This window comes from Phaethon aethereus (assembly GCF_964289735.1).
Source record: "Phaethon aethereus genome assembly, chromosome: 2".
Classification (NCBI taxonomy): domain Eukaryota; kingdom Metazoa; phylum Chordata; class Aves; order Phaethontiformes; family Phaethontidae; genus Phaethon; species Phaethon aethereus.
The window spans coordinates 165,945,523-165,960,405 of NC_138582.1; positions in this window are offsets into that span (position 1 = coordinate 165,945,523).

The following is a 14,883-nucleotide window of genomic DNA, read 5'->3' on the forward strand; positions in this document are numbered from 1 at the left end:
CAATGGTCTTCCAAACTTCACCAACTTGAGCTGAATGGCACCCCGCTCAGAGGGAGATGGTGGTCACAGCCCCCTGCAGTCCAGGAGACCTCAAAGGGTCTCACTGAGAACCACTGTTTATAGGGTTGGGAGATGATTGACTTCAGGCATCAGAAAATTTCCATCCTTGCCACAATCATTTGCCAGTAATTGCTGGAATTCTCAAAATTCCAGCGACGCTGGTACTGACCTGCCCAAGTCACAATTAGACAAAATATGTTCCCGGGCTATCAGGGGAGGATTAGTTACTCCCACAGCTGATAGTCCCAGGACGGTCAGTACTGTTCCCTGCTTCAGCTACGCAAGAGTGCTTGGCACGGTCAAGGGACTCTCTACCGCCAAACTCTTTGCTCCAAGGCCAAGGATTTTCGAGAGTTCCAGGAGCAAGGGTGGGGGGAAATGCACCACCACACTGGCAAACAAGAAAGATAAAAGCTGATCAACCTGACAGATAAAATGAACATAACTAAGGTGGATCATTTAGATCAACTAACATTTATCAGGCAATCATTGCATATTCCCATATTCCTGGAGTGCAAGGTAACTTTCATGATGTATAAAAAGAAAGTGCATTGCTTGATTGCAGAAACCTGAAGTATATTTCATGCCATAAGGTGTATCATGGTTGTCTACAAAGCAAAGGTTTATGTCTCTAAAAAAACCTGTTGCCACATATTTTGTAAAAAAACCTGACTATGCAGCCTGGCAGTGGAGCATCATCTGTATTTTCAGTCACCTTCATCAGCTACTTCTTGGACTGAGGTTTTCACCCACAAAGTGCCTTCCTTACAGCCTGACCAAGAGGTGGACGTGCAGTCCCCTGAGCAAAAATGTCCTGCATTTCCAAACCCACTTGGACATCTTCCCTTCTTCAATGACATCAATAACCCTGGGCAGGGCTTAGCTTGAAAACAAGACCATTAAATGTAGGCAGCTGAGTGCCTCTGTCTATACATGAGCTAAATGTCCAAGTTCCCATAATTGTGAGCAGAGATCTGGGCCTTGGTTTGGTTGTTCAATTAGATATCCAGTGCCACCTGGCATGCCTCAGGACAGCTAAAATACCTATACACAACTGGCAGATGTGACCAAAGACCTTTAGGAGACCCTTCTGGGCCAGCAGCTGGAGCCCATCCAGGAAACTCAAGGCTATCATAAAGACACTCAAGGCATTATGGTGGGAAGGGAGTTATGACCCTACCCAATGCAGCCAAGTGCAGGAGCATTTCATGTGCTCAGCTGATGCCTGTCTGTTCTAGAGAAAGCCGACTTTCCCTCCAGACTCCACTGCCTGTATTGACCAAAGCTCCACCAACTACAGAGGGTATTCGGGTGCCTACACCTCAGCCGGACACCCAACGCTAGATGCCAAAATTTTGTCATCTTAATTTCACACTGAATTGCCTCTTGTATGTACTGAATCAGGTCACATCGCCCCCACGTGGAGAAAGGCACGATCACAATGAGCTGCTCAAACCAGCAATCGCCGAGATGCTGTTTGCTTTTGAGGACATTAAAAAAACCCAGGGATCTACCCAGTCCTCCAAGACAATGTGTGCTATGAAAAAGCTTGGTTGCAAGAACACAAAGGTACAGACCAAAAAATCTACAGTGGAGAAGGCTGTAATAACTCATGCTGCCAAACCACCACTATAATTCAGCCACCTTGTACACTTCCATTATGATACTATCTCACCCAACTGAACATCAAACAAAAGGTGGTAGCAAAGCCAAGAATATAATTTATCTCTCCTGGATACCCACACTGTGCCTTAATCACAAAAGAAAGTGTTTGCTTTATGGCACACTCTGCCTTGTTCACTGTCCAACCGGCATGTTGAATGAGGTTGGAGCCTTCTGATGAAATAGGCAAGATCTTGTAAAAAGAAATCAAAATAGGAGATAAAATGGAACTGATGTGACCAGTCTGGTTTCTGGCAGCTTCTAGCACCAGGATGCTCGACTTGCAACCTTTGGATTCTTACTATTGTTCTTGGTTGGACTTTCTCCAGGTTAAAAAAAACAAACAAACAACAACCAAAAACCCAAAGCAATAAAGTAAGAACAAGAGCTCTTTTACATGGAAACTTACTGACTATTCCCACTTAGGCCTAGATCAAAATCTGAACCTATAGATAAAAGTACAGCTCTTCACAGCTTGAAAGAATGACTGATGGTAGTGACAGGTGATTATCTCCCATTTGGAGGCATCAGCCAGAGGACAATACCCTGTGTGCTCTGTTTACTTGCTAGATGGAGGAAGAATACTGGAAACAAAATTTTCTGAATCCTTCACCTTGCTCTGGGAAGGAGCATTCTCCAGTAGAGGCAACTAACCACACAGGATATGCAGCAAACGTAAATGTGGGGTCTCTCCACACCAATTTACTGACTGGGAAGAGATCTTCCTTGTTCACACACTGTCCTCTTTCAGCTCTGTTTCTTACCCCCATATCAGTAAAGAACATATCCTGTGGAGGTCATTCTATTGCTTGGGATCCTCTCTGTCCCATTCTCTTTCTCCAAGTCTGCTCCTTCATTAGATCTCCCAATTTATCCTGTAAACTTGATGTTCAGGCTGTAGAAATGATTGAGCACTCCACCCAAAGTGAGGGACATAGAAGAGATGTTCCAGGTTTCTAAGAAACTGTTCTGACTGCCTTGGACATTTCAGGCAAATGGCTGGGGTCAAGAGAAGGTGGCTTCTGGGACAATCTTGTCCTCCTGCATTCACAGCAAACACGATCCACTCCAGCATAGCCTGTACCTAACCTGTTCCCAGATTCTCCTTCTAATCCCAGTTTGGAGCAACATCTGTGCAGACCATTTTACAGCACAAGGACCTAATTACATTTGCCAGCTGTGCAGCAGACTCCCGCAAAGCAAAATAAAGCTTATTAATGTACATTTCTTAGCTACCACTTTTGGACCTCTTGGAAACAGTCCATGGCTCCCAGGCTGAAAGGAGTTTGCAGTGAGGTGGGTGTTGGTCTCTTCTCCCAAGTAAAAAGTGATAGAATGAGAAGAAATGGCCTCAAGATGCACCAGGGGCGGTTTAGACCGGGTATTAGGAAAAATTTCTTTACTGAGAGAGTGGTCAAACATTGGAACAGGCTGCCCAGGGAGGTGGTGGAATCACCATCCCTGGAAGTGTTTAAAAAATGTGTAGATGTGGCATTTCAGGACATGATTTAGTGGGCATGGTGGTGTTGGGTTGATGGTTGGACTTGACGATCTTAAAGGTCTTTTCTAACTTTAATGATTCTATGATCCTATAAGTGGTCTGAAGGATGCCTGCACCCTTCCACTTCCACCAGGAGAGCATTCCCTCTTCTCATCCCTGCTCTTTTCCTGCATCAGGCCTTCCCTTTCCACCCAAGTCCTCTTAACATCTTCTCAGACTGCTAATCGTCCTCTGGAAAGCACCACAAAAACAAACCCATGCTTTACTGTACCCTATTAGCTTTAACAGCAGCTGATGGTTATTTTCCTTCCCGTTGCAAGAAGCCTGACAAATGTCTACATGCCTCTGCCTCTGCATCTAGCGAGCCATTCCTCTGGCTCGGAGTGGGTTTGTGTGAAGACACCATCTCCTGCCAATGTGGAGAGGAGCCTGGGCACTGAAGGGGGAACCCAGCAAGGTTCCCAAACTGGCAACCAAACCAGCTGCTCTGAGGGTTGTGGTTGGCAAGAGTCCCACAATAGCCAAGATACAGCATAGTGGAGAAGTGAAGGAGGGATTTAAGTACAAAAGAGAAGAGGAGCCATGCTCTCCAAGAATCCCTTGCTCATCAAAAACAAAAGCGATCTTAATGAGAAGCGCAGGCCCCAGGCAGTCACAGGGAGTCTATTTAAAGGAGGCTCATATTCTATCCTCTACAAAATTTCATGGAGCATTTCATGGTGTGTAAGAGATCATCTAACTTTATCTCGTCTATACAACAGGCTGTGAACCAACCCTTTCTGGAGCCTGACAATGTAGATTTGGAAACAGTTCTTCACTGAAAAGGAGGCAACAGTGCTGCGTGCCATGGCCAGGAGTAGGAGATACCAAGGTACTGTAACACAGAAGTACCTCGTGGTCTCCTGGCTGCAGGGTGCTGCAGTGAATGCTCCCTCAGATGATGCAGCCTCTGGGGCTTGGGGTTGTGTCCCCAGCTAATCCTGGATCTTAAGGTCATTCTGCAAACCAACTGCTTTGGCAAGAGCATGGATGAAAGGTAGACCTGAGCTCCGGGGTGCTCTGAACGCAAGCCAGCCCAAGCACACAAGGGTATCACAGCACTGGCCCAGCTTTGCTCAGCAAACAGTGTGGACTGAGCACAAGCTGTACCTGGCATGACCAGACCAATCTACAAATTATTACCCAGAAGGGCTTTACACCCTATAGACACCCTGTTTAAGCCTAATTCTTTCAAGAGGACTCAATATAGCACTTAGCGGTGTATCACCTATGAAACAGTAAACAACATCTGCTTCAGCTAGATGAGGATATTTTAGATTATTTCTTAAGAAAATGAAAGAAGGATCTGATGCCCCAACTGCATTCCTGTCCCCAAGCTGGCACTCACCTCCACCTGCAGATGCCCCAGTCTTGCACGAAATTCAGTCACAACACTTATTCTGCCTTAGTAATCAATTTCCCTGTTATTCTTTGGAAAAAAAAAACACAAGAACAAACAACAAAGCAAGACCAAACAAAAAAACACAACGCTTCCCTTCTGACTGTAAGTGTCTATGTTTCCTCGGTTTACATTCGGATTTGTTTCTCTTCCACATTCACACTTGCATACGGTTCCTATCAGTTACTACCCATAACTTTCCTATGCCATATCTGTCTTGCTTTGTCCATGGTAGTGACTGATTATATTGTTAAGGAAAATTTACTTTAATCTGTCACTGTGAAAGTTTAATCATTTTGGGGTAGGCACCCCGAATTCTTGTGAACGGTGACCTAATGTTTGGGAATAAACAGACCACAGAAACAGGTAAATAGAGCGCACCTCTGAGCATCCTGAGGATACTGAGACCATCCAGACTCAGGACAAGTTTGAGCTGTGGCTGAGTTAGGGTCAGCACCACAAGAAAATTCATGGTTTATGGGCTCACCCTGTGAAGCTTGCTTTCTGCCCTGAAAAAGATACAGTGACTGTCTGGCTTTCCCTCTGCTACCTGCAGCCTTCTGTGCCTGCCCTCCTTCAGGTGCTAACACCTCGGCTTCCAGTGACTGAAGGATGGGTTCTCACCATGGGCAGGCTGAGGCTCAAAGCCCACGTCTGATCACAGTGGCCACCTTTTAATGCACAAGCCCTCTCCTTCTGCCAGTGACAACAGGAAAACGGACCGAAGACTTTCCTCCCCCGATTTCTAGTAGTCTCCCGAATGAGCCATCAGGGCCACCAGATCAGGGCTCCCTGCGTTTCCACAGAAGTCACTGAGATGTGCTTCCACGCCCTGAAGGTGTGAGCTCAAAAGCAAACCAGCCTTGCTGACTCACAGGCCCCAGCATGGCTCTTCCCCAACTTGCTCCAGATGAGTCACCCCGCGAGTGAGTAATACGCTGCATCTGCGGTGCATATTTATGGCAGTTTTGCATTGACCATGTCAGCAAGGAAATTGTTTGTGTAGAGTAACCATGGAGAGAAAGGAAATGTTGAAAAGGACCGAGAGGTTAGGGATGAGGAAAAACCAAGAGGGGAAAACATATTCCACCCCCGCAGCCCCAGAGTACCCTACATATGTGGAATCACTGTTTGAAAAGGAAATACTTGCCTGTGGCTTTTTTTTCCCCCTCTCTTTTCCATGATGTCTTCCAGTTGCGAGAAGTTGAAACACTGTAAGTAATAGCCTTGTGGTGGTGTCACCAGGGTCTGGGGCTCCTGCAAATCTCACAAGGAAGCATATTGGCACAGTAGACTCATCTCTGATGAGCTTTTCCCATGAGAGCAGCTTTAAGCAGATGCACTGAAGGTGCCAGGCAGGTTCCCCTCACCAGTCCGTTCACCTCACCCTACACACTTCTGCGACCACATCTCACTGGCTTGGCTCAAAAGTCATGACTAAGCGGCTGCTGAGGGTAGACTCCAAAACCTCACTGCTTGGTCTCTATTAAGTTTTGGGAGGACAGGAGTGGAGAGGGCACAAATATGGATGGCTGTGTCATTTGAGTCCTACCAGCCCCTGCTTGCAGAGAGCTTGCATGTGTCATCTTCTCTCCTCCATCACTGTGGTTTGTGTCATCTTCTCCCCTCCATCCAGACCACCTCTGCAAGGGAAAAGCCAAAAAAACCTCCCATCATCTTATTGTTTAATGAAGAGTGAGATGTCTTTTTCCAGGAATACTTCACACCACAAGACTTGTAATAGGTGGTAAAGGATTATGAAGTTATTATTATGTGTTTTCACAAACGGTTAATCACTCAATAGATATAGCCACCTATAAACCTTCCCACTGACATGGTTTTAACCTTTTGTTAGGGATAGTACTTGTATATACAACAACACTTCACTTTGTATCAACCCAATGAATTAGTCATAAGCATGGTCAGTTTTTCTCTTTTATTTTTGGTCTCCAGACCAGAAGAACCTTTAAGCAATGCAAGTTACAAGGCTATATGCCTGGCTCAATCCTGAACATTATTGATTTGCCCACCTGCCTCTTAGAAACATCTCCCCCTGCAAACAAGGGGAGGGGGCTGCACTGCTGTGATGATTGCAACAAAACCCGTAGAGTCCTTGACTGTGAGATATAGCAGAAAATATTTCTGCTTCTGCACAAACCAGGTTGTACCATGCATGTTGACAAGGAATAGAAATAAAGTCTCTTCTTTCACTGCAAAACAGAGCTCAACTTCTCATTTCATGCACAGCAAAATTCAGCTGAAAATGCTCTTTTAACAAAGATAGTTTTGGTTTTTTTTTTTAATCACTTAAAGTCAAGAAAGCAGCAAAACCAAGTGAATATGTTTATAGACTATTTGTATTGCATAAAAAGCTGTACTTTGTACCACTGAGAACTACTGTGCATACAATGGGCAAACACACAATGAGAACAAGCAAGTTAAATTTTCTTTCCAAACAAACTAGACAAGGGAAAGATTATCCCCTCCTTGGAGCTGGCTTTGCGAAGTTTACTGCTGACTAAAACTGCACTACCTTCCCTTTGCAGTGTGTTTACCTTAGATTAGATGTAAGAATTGGGTATGCCGAGGTAAAAATATCTACATGTTATATCAGCCTGAAGATAAGGCTTCTTTTCACTGCATTTTTTTAATGTACTGGCGCTTTTCAAACTCCCTCACTCTGGAATCAGTTTCCAGCCAGTCTCCCAGCTTCTTGTGCACCCCCAGCCTACTCACTGGTGGGGTGGGGTGAGGAGCAGAAAAGGCCTTGACTCTGTGTCAGCGCTGCTCAGCAGTAACAAAAACATCCCTGTGTTTTCAACACCGTTTTCAGCACAAATACAAAATACAGCCCCATACTAGCAACTGTGAAGAAAATTAACTCTATCCCAGCCAAAACCAGTACAAACATATGATTGCTGATTTACCTCATCAGAATCATTTGAGAAATTGATTGTATGATTTTGTCTTCTTTCTTCACATGGGTTGGGGAAATCCCAAGCACAGATAGAGGCTGGAGGATGAAGGGGTTGAGAGTAGCCCTGAGAAGAAGGACTTGGGGGTGTTGGTTGATGAGAAGCTCAACGTGACCCGGCAATGTGTGCTTGCAGCCCAGAAAGCCAACCATGTCCTGGGCTGCCCCCAAAGCCGCGTGGCCAGCAGGGCGAGGGAGGGAATTCTGCCCCTCTGCTCCACTCTGGTGAGACCCCACTTGCAGTACTGACTCCAGCTCTGGGGCCCCCAACATAAGAAGGACATGGACCTCTGGAGTGAGTCCAGAGGAGGGTTACAAAGATGATCAGAGGGCTGGAGCACCTTTCCTATGAGGACAGGCTGAGAGAGTTGGGGTTGTTCAGCCTGGAGAAGAGAGGGATCTGGGAGACCTTATAGCAGCTTTCCAGTACTTAAAGGGGGACTAAAGAAAGCTGGAGAGGGACGTTTTACAAGGCCATATAGTGACAGGACAAGGGGTAAATGGTTTTAAACTGAAATATGGTAAATTTAGATTAGATATAAGGAAGAAATTCTTCACTATGAGGGTGGTGAGGCACTGGAACACGTTGCTCAGAGAAGCCATGGGGAATGGAAATGTTCAAGGCCAGGTTGGATGGGGCTTTGAGCAACTTGGTCTAGTGGAAGGTGTCCCTGCCCACGTCAGAGGGGTTGGAACTAGGTGATCTTTAAGGTCCCTTCCAACTCAGATCATTCTATGATTCTAGACATCACCAGCTCAGTCCCTCCACACAGGGAGCAAGATGTGCTGGTAGTTACCAGCTGCAGAGGTACAAGATACACCCATGGCACAGGGACTGAGTGCTGAAAGCAATTAAAAACATTTAGCAGCTGCGTAGCTAGTGGGACCTCTTGCAACCAGTAACCGAGGTCCTTCTCATTTCCCATGTGGGAGGAACGGTGTTGCTGATGGATAACCTTGTTTCTTCTAACACACAACCACCTATTTGATGTGTTTCACAACCTCCCCAGACAGTCAAAACCCATGTGTTAGTAAAAACTCCCATAGACTGCTCTCTGCAGCCTAGATCCTGACATGGGAAGTGTTTTTTTTTTAAATTTACTTTCACAGAAGAAGTGCCCTAACATGACTGGCTATCAGGTCAGTTTTCTGTACTCAAGGTACAGAAAACCTAGTAAAGGCTCCTTCTAGAGAGGAAAATCCAGGACCAAACTGTCTGATAAGCATTAAGAAATGCAGGGATTAACTTGATTTTTTTGGCAAAACTGAGTTTACAGCTTGTCTACATGAGGATGTTATTTCAAACAAAGGAAGGATGTGAATTAAAGGCATCATGGTTGTGCCTGAATGGCTCTGCATGTACTTTTCAAAATCCCTGCTTCTTTCTAGGAGGGACTGGGACAGAATGGCCATGCCAGTCACGTCTCTGGTGGCAGCAAAGCCTCGGGGACCACTGTATGAAGCACAAGAAAAGACTTACCCTGAATATTGCTGCCTGAACCCTGGGAATATTGCTGGCAGCAGCAAAGGATGACACGATTGAGGGCCAAAGAAAGAGCCAAAACTCATGCTACTGCTAAGCTGTGTTTTCCCAGGGTGTTCTGGGTCCAGGAGAAGCTGGGATGTTTTGCCAGCCTGGCATTAGAACATGGAGGTGAACTGGTCAAACCACAAGGCATATTTGCACTGGTGTTACCTTACACTGGACTTCAAGTACTTTTCTCATTTCTCGACCTCAGTCTGAACCTCTCTGGAGCAGAGAGGCACATCTGAAATGCTGCACAGAGGCACAACTTTTGGGTCCATCACACAGAGCATCCCAGGTCCTCCTCACACCCCCTGTCCATGCTGAGCCCTGGCTACCCCACCGTCGCATGTGCCTATCATCAGATGTAGCTGTGCTGTGCTTTTCCAGCACCAAGTCATGGCATTTTTGGGCCAAAAGAGAGTATCTTCATGAAAGTAAGTTATCCTCAGGTCCCCTTAAAGGTTCATGAGGTCCCAGAGTGGTTCTTATCACCCAAAGTAGACATCCAAAACAGTTCAGAGGAACCCTTCCTGCAAGGATGGATGGCTTCGAGCCATCCTGCTGCTCACTGAAAGAGCGTGGATCCTCCGCACCGTCAGATGACTAAGGTCAGAGAAAATGAGTCTCAGCTGGCGGGATGTGGGGGGTCAGCAGACACCTGAAAAACATCTAGTAAGGCACTTCTTTAGGCCCTGTATCTGTGATAGAGATGTCTGTGTCATGTGTTTCGAGTCCAGCTCCAGCTATCAGCTTCTGAAAATCAGGTGTGTTTGGATTCAGGTTTGGATGAAAAACGGATTTAGGTCAGGACCTGAATTCCTTAATGTGAGTGGTGTATCTCGCTCTGGACTGCATTTCCCATTTCTCTAAAAGTGCATCTTCCTTGCAGCTGGAGAGTGAGAAACACACACAAAATCAAGTGAAAATTTTCCTCAAAGAATAATGCTGTTGAGATCTGGCAGAAAAAGAGAAGACAGGTTTTATTTTGTCAACTGTACACAAACACAGGCATTTTATAAACAAGGAATTGATTCAATTGTTTCCAGAGGTATAAGAGTGAGCAAGAGAGCTGAGATTTAGCTATTAAAGACAATCTCAGGAGAGGGAGGGAATTAGCCTCCAATTGAGCCAGATATTCCCCTCTCAAAAAATAAATGAATCAAAGTCATGCTCAGTCAGCCAAATTATCCAGGCAGATGCCAGCACCCCTGGTTTCTGGAGTTTATGTGATTTCAGGAGAGGGATGCAGTATTCTCTCTAAATGGAGGATCCTGAACAGGGTCAGGACTGCAGAGTGTCCCAGTTTGGGGATTTTTAAAAAAGGCAAAGCTGGTGAGTCTTAGAACAGCACCATGCCCCAGATGTGTGGGTTTGATTTGTAGCTTACTGTCAAGCCCCACTTGGATCCAGTTCATGCCTGCACAGCACCGTGTGTGGGTCGCTCCCAAAGCCACTGCAGAACCGAGCTCCCTACCCATGCTGGGAGCAGCTCTGCGTAGCCTCCCATTTTGCCGTAAGTGGGTCTCACCTCTCGATCCCCCACTTTGCACTCAGGTACTCTGCCCTGGTTTACACAAAGCAGGCCAAGATGCACTTCATAGAATCATAGAAACATAGAATCAAAGAATCATAGAATGGTGTGGGTTGGAAGGGACCTTTCAAGGCCATCTAGTCCAACCTCCCTGCAGTGAGCAGGGACATCTTCAACTGGAGCAGGTAGCTCAGAGCCCCGTCGAACCTCACCTGGGATGTTTCCAGGGATGGGGCATCTACCACCTCTCTGGGCAACCTGGGCCAGGGTTTCACCAACTCCATTGTAAAAAAATTTCTTCCTTATATCTAGTCTGAATCTGCCCTCTTTCAGTTTAAAACCATTACCCCTTGTCCTACCACTGCAGACCCAACTAAAAAGTCTGTCCCCAACAAAATGAAGTTACTTAATTAGCTCTGGAAAGGGTGCTGACCCACACAGCTATCTAGTCCTTTGCCCATTACCTAGCAGCTACAGAAGGAAGGGCACAGATAGGCATCTGCTACAAGACCTCAACTCCCAGCTTCCCTCAGGATCTCCAGCTGGTGCCATGCAGAGCAGCCAAGAGCTGGTTTTTCACAACCAGGTCCAGGGAAATGTGCAAGTGGCTTGAAACACCTCCTTCTCGTTTCCAAAGCTGTCAGGTGGAGAGTGATTACTGAGGTGAGCCAGGGCTTGGCAGGTCCAGCGGGGCTATGTGTCCCCTTGGTAGGACCAGATGATGCTAGCCAGCTGACGTAGGGGCACGTGAGCTATCTTTAGCATCCCAGAGAAGGCAGGGTGCTCCCAGGCACAGTCAGGGATGGAGGTTTTCCGCAGCTCAATGTTAAGCTCAGTGTTGGGGTCCCTTGCCCAGAACCCCCTCCTTGCAGCAACTCCCAAATCTCTAGCACGGCAGGGCCCAGCAGCAGTGTTCAGTGGGGGCATTTCCAACTACAGAAGCCACCTCCAACTACCACTCACACGTAAGGAAGGCTCTGGAGCACAGATCTCCCCCCCAGCATGACTGCATCCCCTGGCTTCCTTCCCCTGGTCCCTGACTCATAGCCCGAACGCAGCGGTGGGCAGGGAGCCAAGGAGGAGCCGCGTTTAACTTGCAGCCCTTTGCAAACCGCTTTGAGGAGGGATTTCTACTTAAGGATGGTGTGGAGAAGCTCCAGAGGCCATCCCTGCAGCAAAAGGCAGCTAGGACCCGGGGAGAGCCTGGCTGCTCGCCTTCGCCTGCCGCGTTGCATCCCGCTCCGCACCACGGCAACTCGCGTTTCCCTCGCACATGCCCTACCATGAGCTGAGTCTTCCTCAGGCGGAGAAACTCGGGGCCGATGTCAAGCGGCCACCCTGGCTCCCTCCCCAAGCCCTGATCCTATTAGTGGCGAGAAGGTGGCAGCCAGCCCTGCCAGCTGCGGGGACACCACGGGCACCCGCCGTGGCCACCCCTCGCCCCACGTGAGCCCGGGAGGGTTGGCTCCGCTGACCGAGTTCCCTTTGCCCCCTCCGAAGGACGCGGCAGGGGAACGTGCCAGCATCCACCATCGAAAACAAGCCTGGCTTGCTCGGGCAACGGCGTGGCAGAGCAGCATCCCCTTTCCTGGCGGTGTCCGGGCTGGGGGCAGCCGGCTGTTCGGGTTTGCTCGTGGCCGGGCACAGCTCAGCCCCGGCCCTCCACTGCCAGGGCTGTTTTCAGCGGTTCGATGTGAGCAATTCCCCTCCGTCTCCTTGTAAGTGAGCAACCCTCCGGCATGAGTGCAGGAGGATGGAGCCACGCTAGCACCCATTCCCTTACACAGAGAGGTCCCTATGGCCTTTACGCAAAGCGGAGTTGGGTGGTGCAAATTGGCAAAGGTGGCTGGGAGAGATTTTTGGAGAATATTTAATTTTGTGGAGAATTTTTTTTTTTTTTTATGGCTGGCATTTCTGCACAGATGCAGATACATGGATGCACAGATGCACTTGCAGCAAAAAGGGCTCTTCTTTTGTAGCAGCCTGAGCCCCCAGAGGAAAAGTTTTCCTGGAAAGAAAACTCCCACTTCTGAGCAAACTGCACAGAGCATTCTGTCCTAGGATTTCTGCTCTGGGAACATTTCTGTGTGCCCTGGGCTCCATGTTTGCCTGCTGATCCCAGTGCGACTGTCTGGATCCGGATTGGTGCCTGGGTCAGTGTGTGGAAGGTCTGAGCCTGTTCGAATTAAAAGGGGGAGAAAGGTGGGGAGAGGGAGACCAAGAAAAAGGCAGTTTTATAAAAGGTTGTCTGAAAGCTGGATTCTGACCAAAACCTGAATGGAAAATATGAACAAACCTGAGGGAGAATGTTTTGGCCAAGAAGCATCCTGACCTTCCTGGGCAACCAGAGAGACCTATCACAGACTTGAAACAAAGCACGAGACACACACACGTGGAGTGACAAATGCAGAAACTTATAAGCCACGCCATATAAACAGGGAGCTCTCACAGCCCCTCAGCATAGCTCCTGATGAGATGTGAACAGACTCACAGGTTGTGGGAGACAGCATATGGCCTTGCCACTTGCAATATCAGGGCTGCAACGAGCCAGATAGGTTGCTTCTTGCCTGGTGGCTCTTCACCATGACAAATGGTGCCATGGAGTCCTTCAACTGGATGCCATCTGCCCACCCCTCCTGCAAAGCTGGTCTGGAGATTTTCAGCAGAGATGCTGAAAAACCATAATTCTGGCATTGACCCCTGGAGATGTATTCATGGGCAAGGATTTATTTATCACTGCTCTCAAACGAGCGCGACACGTGGGGCTTCTGCCGCTCCCTCTGCTCGGCGCACTGCACATCCTACTGCTGCCTGCTGACCCAGCGGAGCCGGCTGGTCCTGGGTCAAATGCTCTGCTCACGGCTGTGACCACAAGCAGGTGCTGCAGAGGAAAGTGAGAGACTCTATCACAGCTTTTCCCTTCACCCTTTTCCTCGCATCTGCTCATTGTATTTACCACCATCTCTCAAATAGCACATGATTACTTTGTTTGCAGTTCATGTGGTTGAACATGGTCGTGGCCCCTAACTGGACCTGCTGGGTCGGCTACAGAGCTAATGCCAGCAATGCTCAGTTAGGGAAAAATTTGCCCCCAGCAATCCAGCTCCTGTCTGCAAGGGATGGGATCATGAAGAATCGCCAGCCATCCATTTCCTCCTGGTCTCAGGTTCCTTCAGATGTGATACTACATTCAGCTGCAGAAAGTACAATTTTCCAAGCTATAACTAGCCAAGGGCACTTACCACCAACAGCCCCGACCGAGAGAGGTTTCTTCAGAGCCACCTGGTCTCCCTGGGAAGCTTGCAAACCTCCTTCTATCGCATCTGACAGCAACTCATAAATCAGCCCACAGTTGCTGGCAACCCCTTCGAGGATCCTGGTCTGCAGTTTGCGTTTGCGATGAAGTATGTGCACAGGTGAGGAGGGCTCTGGGGGAAGGCAGCCAGCTATGGATGCAGCTGCCGGCTGCGGGAGCGTCCACGGCTCCCACGCTCACGCACGGGGCTTAAGGCAGCCTGGCAGTCACGGCGAGGTGGTTTCGTGAGGGCTGGGTCCAGCCGTGACCTGTGGAAATCGCTGCTCAGCCAACCCCTTCCCACAGCGCACCGCGATTGCCTCCCCTTCCTGCTAGCACGGCTTCCCCTGATCGTGTCCGCTGTTTTTTCCAGCCTGCTTCTTCCCCAACAAACCCACCTCTTCGCTTCGGTAGAGATTCAATCCACTACATTTGGAGGTGGTTACGTTTGAAATCGGGATCAGCGCTGCAATGTGTGAACTGAGTTCACACCCCACCCCGCTTTCCCAAGTCTCTGTTCAGGAATACAGTTTGATCCAAATATCTGCATTTTCATACTATGGAAAGAGCCATAGATTAAACTGTCCTGGTCCAGGTTTTACTGCTTTCTCTGAATATACTGAAAAGTATTTTTGCAGCACCAAAATAAAATAAAATAAAACAAAATACATCAGTTAAAAATAAAACTCTGAATCTCACCAGTAACAGAGCCCAGCAAGTATTTCCATCTAACAGTAATGCATTACATACAGACTCAGGGCCGTACTCTCCTTTTGAAGATCATGGGAATTTTGCCATTTATTTCTGTATCAAAAATAAAATGCTAAATGCTCAGTAAGAGTCTGGTTGGCTGCCGACCGAAACACTTTGCGAAGTGAAATCATCCCAGGTTTT